At 43.6% G+C, this 12100-nt stretch overlaps 1 protein-coding gene across 1 annotated transcript in view; it reads right to left on the bottom strand.

Annotated features, from left to right (window-relative positions):
- The window catches only part of SPSB4 (splA/ryanodine receptor domain and SOCS box containing 4), a 149615-nt gene extending 143758 nt beyond the window's left edge, over positions 1-5857 (bottom strand). The window contains exon 1 of the mRNA XM_018556057.1: positions 5453-5857. The gene's annotated coding sequence lies outside the window, so the exon portion shown is untranslated. The remainder of the gene's footprint in view (positions 1-5452) is intronic.
- Positions 5858-12100: the final 6243 nt, after the last annotated feature.

Raw genomic sequence — 12100 nt, 5'->3', positions numbered from 1 at the left:
ATTTCCCCTTTCTTTCATATCAGGAGCCATCTTCACATCAGAAGCCTCCCTTAACATCAGAGTCCCACCTTTACATCAGAGCCCCCCTTTCACATAAGGAGAACCCTTAACAACAAAAGCCTACCTTCACCATGGAAAGGCATGATGCTGTGCAATAATTATGAGGCACCCCTGAGGAAGCCAGGAGGCACCCTGGTTGAGAAAGGCTGGACTAGATCTACAGCCTAAAATAGAATATAGCATTTTGTATTTGCAGCTATGTGGTTTTCCATGTGAGCTTAACGCTGCCTAAAATGGCCCATCTGCACGATTAGAGATAAAGACACATAAAAGCTTCACAACCCAGCGATGCTATTTAGGAAACCTCGACGGGGTCATCTGTGGTAACCGGTCTATTGTACATTCCTGCTGTATTCTCTACTATGTAAAACCCCTGAAATATATTCTAACCATCCTGGCAAGCTGTAGAGCCATTAACAAAGCTGCCAAGTTAAAGTGAATTGACAATTAAGAAGAGTCACCGCTCTGTGAAGAGCATAGTACTGCATTATACTGCAAGGCAGAGCATGTGCTGCATGTGCTCCACAAGCACAAGGAAATGGAGTATATGGAAGCGATTGCAGACTCTAGCTTACTATATAGAATGCACTCTATCCAATTACTTCTGCTGAGTAACCCTTCAGCTTTACTCTTCATTACAATAATGTGCAGTACAAACAGTGAGGAAAGGCAGATCACATTGTGTACCGTGGGAGCCATGGTGTACATTTAGCCACATCAATAAATATACAAAGGGTTCCAAATAAGAGAAATCACCATATATTTCCTTCCAACAAAATATTTAGCAATTAAATGTAATTGCAAAAAATTGTATATCACAGGTTTATTGTGACCATGATGTGTCACAGTACCAAGAACGTGTGTTCCAACTGCCCCCTGGAATTCTCACCGTTGTTCCTCTCCAGATGCATACAGCTTGTTAAGCACACTGACACAGCCTTCATCAACCGGGGGTCCGCCTGGCTTCGTCAGGGGTTTCGGAAAATTTTCACACAGCCTCATGCGTTTTCATGGTGCAGGCAGGCTGCCATCCCGACCTGTCCCCTTGAAATTCATACCAGACCTCCATCTAGGATAAGGGTGTAGTGTGAATTGGGGGTGGGGGGGTCATGCATGGCTTTTTATATTTTAGACTGGGGTTACTTGATATTTTGCATACTTTAAAGGATGAGAAAGGTGGAGAAAAGCTGCTTTAGAAAATGCAAACATACAGGTGAAACTCGAATAATTAGAATATCGTGCAAAAGTAATTGCAGTAAGTGCTGCAAAAGGGGCCCAAACCAAGTACATATGCATGCTTGTACTTTTCAGAGGTCCGATATTGTTCTATGTACAATCCTTGTTTTATTGATTGCATGTAATAATCTACTTTTTTGAGGTTGTGGATTTGGGGTTCTTGGGGTTTTCATGAGCTGTAAGCCATAATCATCACAATTATGACAAATCACGGCTTGAATTATCTTGCTTTGCATGTAATGAGTCTATCTCATATATTAGTTTCACCTTTTAAGTTGCATTAGTGAAATAAATGAACTTTGCACGATATTCTAATTATTCGAGTTTCACCTGTATACCGCTGCACACTAATGCAAACATATACCACTGTACACCTTCAGTCTGTCAATATATGCTGCAGCATTAATCTGTGCTACACACGCATACCAACCTTCTTCCACCAAACCTAAAAGGGCAATTGCCCTGAAACCATCAATCCACATCAGAGCATACACGATGCACAGAGTGGAATCTCTAAAGATGCATTTGATGTTTGTTCATAAATCCTAACTTATAAATCCTAACTTATATTTATATAATGCACTGAAGGTATTTTTGTGTACCAATAACCAAGACTAGGGCAAGAATGATAATGTGAATGAGAATGATTATACTGAATGATGTTTCCATAGGGCCCATTCACACATTCCAGTTTTGATTACATTTGAGTTGTCAGAGTAATGCACTGAAACTTGCTGCTCATGGTTTTCTATGGCCCTGGTCACATCAGTGCTCTGCAACCTTGTGGGATGTAAAATAAAACTGAATGCACTGCTGCCTGCAGATCCATGCAAACTACATTCTCCCATGGATGGATTTTACTGTCCCTGGGCCATGCTGAAAGATGCAGATTAGTTTTTACAACGGATTACCACTGCATTGTTGTGAATTCTTCTTTACAGAACCAGGTCCTAAAATGTAATTGTAAATAGGATATTTCCATGTGTAGTAGTTTAGTGTTCTTTTTTTACATGTATGTGGTTCAACTGAGTTTCTTATTAGTGTCCAACATAGAGAGCTTAAAAGGTGTACTCTGGACACATAAATACATTCCTTAATAACCACAAATGATAAAAACCCGCCTTTGTGTGCACCAAAGGCCTTTGCAAAACCAGATATCACCTGGTATAAGAAGTGGTGATATCATCACTGGGATGCACATGGCCTGCGCAGAGAACAGAGCTGTGTGGACTGCCTACCGAAAACTTCAGGAGGGGGGCGGAAACAAGACCAGTCACCCTGCACAAAGGAGAGAGAGAGCAGCAGAGATTGGTCTGTATTACAGGAAGTTCCTGAACAGAGACAAAATGTTCACACTGCACAGATCTGGAAGAACTACACAAGGTTCAAGTAAGAATGCACGTCTATTGTAATTAGACAATCTGTGCCTATTCTAGAGTTCTGCTTTGAAAGAAACCCATGCTGAGCAAACCCAGGGAGGTTTATTGCTGACCTCCTGAAAATGTCAGTTGGCTGGCACGAATATTATGTTAGTTGCACAGGGGCGTCCCGAGGCAGGGTGACACCCGGAGCGGTAACCGAGTGTCACCCTGCCGAGACGTCACTGCGCATGCGCGTGACGTCATCGCACGCGCGCGGCAGTATTCGTTCATTTTGGTGTCACCCCTCCAATGGTGTCACCCGGGTGCGGGCCGCACCCCCCTTTTGATGCCACTGTAGTTGCATGAGCTAATGACCTAGAACAACCATGCAGAAAATAGAGTCAGAACTCTAGATCTTCATGCTTGTTCCAGGTCACTAACACAGGCTTCCTCTAAATCAGGGGTGGACAAATCAACATGGAATTCAGGAGCCAGTCTGTCCGATCCAGGAGTCAGCAGGATTTTCTAGGAGCCAGCTCCATTGACAACTACTAGAGAACACCTCAAAAGTTAGAAGCCAGCTGCAATTTTTAAGGAGCATTGGCTACCTGGCTCCTGGGATTTCTCCAGCCCTGATCTAAATAGTTCCTGACTTTTTTGATACTACTAGTTTTGCACTTTGTATTTTGCCCAGTAATTGGAAATGTATATGGTATGAATAATCTCAAACTGATAACTATGCAGAACTGAATTCTAAAATAGTTAGTCAGGGTGAAAAACGTATCCAATACCTCGGAGTAAATAAAACCCACTCCGACGGTCTGTGTCATATTTGTACAATAAACAGGTTATTTGCATCTGGTGCGTATCAATGGAGTTCAGGATTAAGGATCATCGAGAGAACAACAATCATTTGTGTCTGTGTGTAACTTGTGTTTACACAGGAAATCCGATTATAAAATTGAGAATAAATTAACATTGCCAGACAACAACATATAATATACTGGGCCTATGATAAGACAGGATAAAACAAATGATTTTATTGGAGTAGATGGTGCTGTTTAATGTCTGGAAAGTTACCAAATGATGGTCATCGGCCTCATCAGAAAAGGGAAATAAGGGAAGCATGGTGATTCCAATTATCCCCCTGATCCAAATGTCATGGTAGCAGCACAGCACAAATGTCCACTTTATATGTAACCACTTCTCACAGCCTCCACCGAGGCACCACAAGACCACTTTGTTTATCTGACTGAACTCTATAGCTGCTGAACTCTTGTGAAGTAAAATTGTCACAGAATTCCACACGTATGACTTAAACCAGACGTTGCCAACTTTAGTTCCAAAGCCGCCTTTCATAAGGCGCTCCATCCACTCACAAACGTCCAATTTGTTGCAGGACAAGTGCAGGTACGGTATTAAGGGGTAATTGCAGATCCCGGTTCAATGGCCGACACACACTTGTCATTATGTATTGCTCCTGGCAGAATAACTACTTGCCTGAAATGGCTGATGGCTACATTCACACGAGCCTCCTGCAAATTGTTCTCCTGCATCTATATGTACTGGCCTTTACCTGAATGTACAGACGTTTACACGTATTGAGATGTGTTCAGAGTATCTAATCTGCTCCTGGACGCACAGAATTCTATCTTCTCCAATGCACCTAAATGCAGGTAAATGTACTGTATCAATGGTACCGTTTAGTCTTCGCGAACGCTTGTGCAACTTCATTTTCATCCTTTTTTAATGCATCATATGCATTTTTGGGCAATAAAAGTGAAATAAAGTATAGGTTGGTAGGGGCTTCTTGCCATGAGCTATAACGCACAAATATGCATGTTACATGTTGAAATCTTTGGGCTAAAAACGCACCAGAAGAAGCACCCGCACCTTTTTAAAAGTTGCACTGCTGCGTAATGCATAGGTGTAAACGGGGCCTCATAATAGGATTCCTTTTTTTATGTGCATTGTCGTAGGACAGCCAAAGCGCTTCAAACTGGGCGAACGGGGACTTAAAATGATCACATGCATTTCTGTGCGTTTAGAAGTGTCCTATAAAATGCATGCATCTCACAGACAGCGTGAATGAGGCCACCTACTGTGTGCCCTCACTTCATCGGAGGTTAACAATGTCATCAACCAGATGCAAGCGGCTAAGAAATTTCTAGACATAGTGAGAATAAACTCAAAGAAGTCATGTTGGGCAAAGATAAGATAAAACATCCCAAACTTGCTGGGACTATTCGGCCGCTCAGCATAAAGTGCATTTCGCCATCCTGGGACAGAATCAATATACATTTGGCCGTGCACAAAAGGATGTCAAGAACATCAAGCGAGAAGGGTGGCCAAAGCAAGGCAATGCTGCAATCAAGCACAAACAAAGGAAGCATCAGCAGCATACTCAGCCACAAGAAGGGATAAACATAAACACAAATGTCTATTTCATGATGCATAGAAACCAATGACGTGTGCTCATACAACCAACATTCAGCCTATAGAAACTGCGATCTGGAGTACCACTATAGGCAGCACATAGCCTGCTACTGGCACACACTTCATTCATGTTGGCTGACCTCACACAATGAGTGTTTGGAAGACAAAGGTCGTCTGATTTTCATAATTTGAACATCACAACCCATAGAGACTGGTGTCTGCAGGCAGCTTCATAAAAGCAATGCTGGTCATGATATTATAACACTCCAGTAGATGGATGTAAAAGCCTGCAGAGCATGTAAAGGTGGAGCTGGGGTGTACAGCAACCCTCCATATGGGTGATCACACACAGCACTTACCTCTCAGTAATAACAGATCCAGTAGGTGTCATTAAAACCCCAAATCCCAGGAAGAATAAAATATATATAAGGATCCTCAGAAAAGTAGAACTTCCCAGCAGTACCCAGGCAGCAGATAGTACAGCTACCAGCAGCAGCAGCAGCAGCAGCCTGGGGATCCAGATAAAGTTACTGCTGGACTGATCCTCCTAATCCAGACACAGTGGACTCCAGTTGTGTTATTTCTTATTCCGGATGATCCACAGATGCAATGAAGGCACAGCTATCTGCCTCCCCCGAAATGTACTCTTCTCTTCAGCATGTCACAGATCAGGGCTGGTACAGCCATCCAAGGCGCATGCAGCTCTCCTCTCCAGCTCCTTTTGCTTTATTTCTCCCTTTCAGCGGAGCCCTAAGGGGGGCAGTTTTTTTTTTGCTTTGTGTTTAAAGATTACCTTTGTCACCCCCACCGCCTGCATAGGAGAGAGACAGCCCAGATGGGAAGAGCCTGCTGCTGAAGCAGTGCCCCATCCTGAAAGCTGATCCCTGCTGATCTCATCACTTACTACTAAGTAATCCAATGGTGGGGGAATTAGGAGCAGATGGAGCCGCCCCTTCTCTGCCTCCTCTTCCAGCATCGCACAATCAGGCGGCGAGCCCACCAGCTGGATGGAAGTGGAAAGAGTTCTCTGGTCCTGGCCATCAGCGTTGTCTTATTATTACTGGGAACGTTGTTATTGTTCATTACAAACTATGTTATTCACAGCTTGGACAAATATTTTTATACATGTGTGATCACTGTCAGCTGAAAATAAATAATAAACCCCGCTGTGCCTAAGGTTCCGTTCACACCAAGGCGTTTTGTCGCTCTAAGCTAAGCGCAACAAAACGCGCAAGATAAGCAATCCCATTCATTTGCTCCGTTCACACCTAGCGTTTTGTAGCGCTTTTTCTGCCCTAAAAGACACGAAGATAAACCACACACGCAAACGCGGAGGAAAAAATGTGGGATGCATGTTCTGCTGGCTATTGCACCCGCCCTCTGTTGCTGTCAGTCAGCAGAGGAGGACCTGATGGAGAACTTCAGGTTCACCTCTGCTGATTGACAGCAGCAGTGGGCAAGTGCAATAGCCAGCTTGCTATTGGCTATTGCAAATTGAAATAGGAAATCGAACACGATTGGGTTTTCTTACAATAACCGACCAGTTGAAGGGAAGCAAACAAGCACAATTACTGTACAGCTGGCCGAATTTCCTCAATCGGTCAGGCTGGAAAACTTTTTCCGATACGTACGAAAATCGGTAGATTGCACATGCGCAAACAAAAATCTGTTCTGTTGATCGATGAAATGCGGTCAGTTAGTATTGCTAACAAATCAAAATCCACATTGGTCTGTACATGATGGAGTATTCGAGCGGAAATCGAACGACGGTTCGATGGAGCCACGAAAAAAATCGAACGATAATTGCAAGGTGTATGGCCAGCTTTGGGCGGGGGATTAGGGCTTGTTTAGGCCCCGTTCATTCACACTTTGCACTGCATTTTTGCGCATTCATGTGCATTTTTGCCTCGACTGCCACACACCTGCCCATTCAATCAATGTGCTGCTGCATACGCAGCATACGCAGCAAAATAGCTCATGCAGTATTTTCAGGTACGAGCATGCCACGATTTTTTCCTGTGCATTTGTGCGCGTCTGACGTGAGGAAAAACACGCATTTTACTGGCAGTGTTTGCGGTGCCATAAACAAGTAATGGCACCACAAGCACATTGCGCGTTTTTAACGTGTTGCGTGAACGCATTCATGCTACATCAAAATCGGGAGCCCCCCTTCACATCAGAACCTCCCTTTTAACATTAGAGTACCCCTTTACATCAGGAGCCCCCTCCTTTCATATTATAGCCCCCCCCCCCCCCGCTAGGACCCTCATTCCGTCACACCGATGATCTGAGATTGTTGTGTGTGGACACGTCCTCTCGTCGTTATATGTGCCGCGCTGTATAATGTCCCCGCATTGTAATTTTGGAATAAAGCTCACCACACATGTTTCAATCTGATTGTACAATCTCTTTTAGATCCAACAAGTATATAGTACAAGGGCCCTCTCTGATTGGATTAAGATTGATTGGATAGTTTAGATAGGTCCTCATATTAAATAGTTTTGGTAGAGCTAAAAAGATTGTATAATCAGATTGGTAAGCGTGTGGTGAGCCACACAGTATTGCGTTACCACCATGTTATCGCACAGTGCCCCTGCAGTACCCCGCAATAGGTGTGTTGCATTGCCATCATTTGAATGCCACCCCAACGCACCCCTGCCAGCAGCAATGCAATGCACCACTGCAACACATGGTACCACAATTTTGTGGGTTGCTTTAAAAGAAAGTGCACGCAAGCAGTGGAGGTAAAGTAATTTAGAAAAGGCTGACAGGTAGGGGTTTTATGACAGAAGAGACTCTGTGGGCTGATTCACACCTAAGTATTGCACTCCTAGCATGCGGTGCCATGCTTGAACTATTATTTCCCAATGCAACACATGGTATTGCGATACTGCACATTGTGCTGTGCTGCAGTGCACAGCTAACGGGAGGTACTTACAGGGGATGGTGAGCATTGAAGTGGCGACTTTTGAAGAAAGCCTCTAGTCCTGGGTCCATGTTTTGCTGTCAACCAGTATCTTGATGGTGCAGCTGTGCACATCCCTTCTGTTAGGAGTCAGACTATAGTTCAGGGATCCAGCCTGGAGGACAAAAGAGGCCTCCACCCACAGAAGTCAGGGTGGGAGCCAGTGTAATAGGGAGCAAGATGGGGTGCTGCAGCACATGGCTGCCGGGACATGAATTGGGGTGCCATTCAAATGGATAGCGACACAACACACCAAGTGCACAGTACCACACACTAGGTGTGCTGTGTGATAGTGTGCTCTAAACACATAGTATCGTGTATTAAGGACAATGCCTAGACGAGAACCAGCCCTGTCTACTGTCTTCATTGCTTCTCCCTGCCTGTCGGTGTTTGTGTGCACTGAGCCACGAATATGCAGCTCAGTGTACAAGCTGTTCAAGGTCCAGTGCCAAGATGAGGTAACAACTGTGTGCATCTCAGGGTGGGAGCTGGTGCAGTAGGGGGCTCCAAGATGGTATACATTGAGATGGAGCTTTGTCTGGAGGATACAGGCAAGCGCCTGGGGATTGAGTCCAGAGCAGCAGTGCTACAAGCCAGGAGGCTAACGAGCGTTTGTTTTGAGAAAAAGTGAAATGCTAAAAAACCCCTGCAAGGGTAATCTTGTGTGTGACCTGAGCTTTACTTTAATAAAGTGGGAAAGGAAAACCCTCAAAAAGAGACATTTTTCAAGTGGATGCATCCCTAAAGTTTGAAGTTAACTCCCACAGTGCCTTATTTCACATATTAACATGCATTGCATTAGGGCAGCTTATTCAAACGGACCGCAACGTAACAAAAATAGGAACCTTTTTTTAACACAGCACAACACATACAATAATGTCCAAAAAGCTGGCTTCACATCTACAGTGGGGCAAAAAAGTATTTGGTCAGCCACCAATTGTGCAAGTTCTCCCACTTAAAAAGATGAGAGAGGCCTGTAATTGGCATCATAGGTAGACCTCAACTATGAGAGGCAAAATGAGAAAACAAATCCAGACAAATCACATTGGCTGATTTGGAACAAATTTATTTGCAAATTATGGTGGAAAATAAGTATTTGGTCACCTACAAAGCAAGAGTTCTGGCTCTCACAGACCTGTACCTTCTTCTTTAATAGTAGTCTATGTCCGCCCTCTCTGTGCAGCAAGTAGCTTCTTCCTTCTGTTCGTTCCTTCCTTCCTTCCTTTGTTCCGAGGCTACTCTAGAGATCACATGACCTTCCTCCAGGAGGCAAGCCTCACTCTGAAACCTTACCCACTGATATCTTACCGGAAAGGTTTACTCAGAGTAAACCTTTCAGGGAGAAAATGTGCGGACGTCAGGGAGCCGCTATCTAATAGCGGGAGACTCCCTGAACATCAGGAAGACTTGAGATCCCTGCATTTTAACTTGCTAGTTGCTTAGGTACAAATCAGTCCTTTACCCAGGCAACATTGGTTTGTCAGGTGATCACTGTATAATGACAGTGATCATCAGCTAGAAGGTAATGTGTTTAAAACTCAGCCACTTTGCTTTGATTATGGTTGTTAATACTGGCTTGGTGACACATAAAAGTGCACTTCTATATGTATGTTTCTTCACATACTCCTGTGCACATTCTTCACATACAGAGCCGCAGTCCTAGGTGATGTATTCCTGGTCTGGAAGACCCCGACCATCAGCATTATTCATACACAGGAGAGATGTTGATGACATTTTGAACTATTACAAGAGTTCCAACACTATGGAAACACAGTCAGGTATTCATACCGAATACCTTTCCTTGACCTTTGACATGGAAATGACCCAGGTCACTAGTGAATAGAACCAAAAGCAAAACAAAGAAAGGAGGATTGCACAGAAATACTGCTGACAAGCTTGTAAAAATCTGGTTATAAACAGCATCAAAATACAGCAATATAGCATAATATGAGCAATCTTCATAAAATACAATGTTACACTGCAATAGCAAACAAACAATGACACTGTTATCAAAAGACAGATATGTTTTACTGGTTGTTTACACAAATCTGTCATCGGTTGAGTAAGAACAGCCGTACACGACCTAACATTCATAGGCCCCATTCACACGAGGTCTTATGCCACATTCTGGGATTCCTGCAGCAAGAACCTACAGTTCCTAAACTGCATGTAATTGTACGATACGATTACATGCAGACTGCTGCTGACACATGTGGCCACCCTGTCATTGATTTGAATAGGCACAGTGGCTGCATCTGAGCAGTGATACTTGGGATTCCAACTGCATGAATCTGAAGGTTCTTGCAGCAGGAGCCACAGAATGCAGTGTTTCTATATGTATCCTTTGGGCTCATGCACACAGGCACAACTATAATGTATAGTCATACAGCGTAAGCCCCGGCTGCTGTGTTTTTGTGTCTATAGGATTGTATAAACAGAAGACGCCAGTATCAGCATTTACATGCGGCGCAATCTGCCAAACATGTAAATTCAGGATCAAATCATACAGTCCTATGGACAGAAAAATGCAGCAACTGGGGCTTCTGGGCACCCCAAACGCAATTGCATTTTACGCTGCATGTTATATGCTTGTATTTGCATCTGTGTGCATCCGTGAGTATTTAAGTGATGAAGTGAGTAAGCAGCAATGCTTATGGTTGGCAGACATGGTGCAGTGCACTGGATGGCACTTGAGGTCACCAAAGCGCAGCACAATGTGCTGCTGTGCAGAGATCTGAATGGAGTGTAGACTGTGTACACTTCCAATAAAGTTAAAAAACAAAACATAAACAATTAAACGCATAAAAGCAGCACATCGCGCTGCCCCCTCACTAACCCTCACTACCCGGGAAAACTGACAGCACCTTGCATGTTAAAACAGGGTACAGGGTGTAAGAATGGGTCATAAATATAAATGTAATTTTTTTTACCTGCTGTAGGATTTGTAATTCTGTGCATTCTTGTGATTCAGACACCTCAGCTAGAGAAAACCATTAGGTATGTAAATTTAATTCACGTTTCTCTACTGCAGTTAAGCAATACAGCTTGGTCTTGTATCCATGTCCAGTCAGCTAGTTGGGCAATGACCGAGCTGGAGCACAGTCATGTCATCCTTGTGCTCTATCCTCCTGTAGGCATGATCTCAGTGTTAGGCTGACAACACTTCAGAAAGCAATAGAGAACTGATTCACTTTGAGTGCTGACCCTCCTTGTGACAGTTTTTGTGTGGTAGTGTGTAGTGGGTCACAGAAAGACATTGAGCTACTGATAATGTTGTATTTAAAAAATATATATATTTATTGGTTTCACTTTTTAATGTTTTATAGAGTATCAACATATTACACAATGCCTTACAAATTGCATAGAGCAGTGCCAATAACAGCATTAGAATGCAGCAGCAGTGAGCAGTTATAATTAAAGGACCTATTAAACAATAGGCAATGGGTCAAAAAACACCCAGCCCAGCAGAGAGTCTCCCCCTAACCCCCCTCCCCCCGCCTTCCAATTGCGAAAGTTCTGAAGATCTGAAGCTTTCTAAAGCTAGCCATATACTGCTCGGCTGATTCCTGACAAAATTCCAACCCTGGGTGGCCCTGCTGCCACCACCTGGCTTGACAAACGTCAACTAAAAAATTGATGGAGCCAGGCAAAAAAATGTCAGCTGAACAGTGACTTCAGCCAATCAGCCCCAGTCACTGTGTGGGTATGCTGACAGCTCTGGCTGTCAAAATACAATAGGTGGCAGGGGGTATCCATTCATTCATGCTGTTTAGTGTAGATGGGGGAATTGAGTGATTTTTCTCATTCTGCCCACTGGACGGAATGAGAGACGTCTTTACATGTATGGCCAGCTTGAGAAAAGACAAAATATAAATGCTGGAAATAAGGAAATACAACAATGCATGGATAGCTGACTGTCACCTCCATCTGTCAACAGATGCTTAATGCACAATTATTGTTTTCCAGGTTTTCAATATTTGTAGCATTTGACATTGCAGTTACATTTATTACGAAACTAACTGCAGCCATTTTTTTTCTGTCA

Source organism: Nanorana parkeri, unplaced genomic scaffold (assembly GCF_000935625.1).
Source record: "Nanorana parkeri isolate BGI_ZX_2015 unplaced genomic scaffold, ASM93562v1 scaffold223, whole genome shotgun sequence".
NCBI classification, from domain to species: Eukaryota; Metazoa; Chordata; class Amphibia; order Anura; family Dicroglossidae; genus Nanorana; species Nanorana parkeri.
This window is presented reverse-complemented; position numbering and strand designations above follow the sequence as displayed.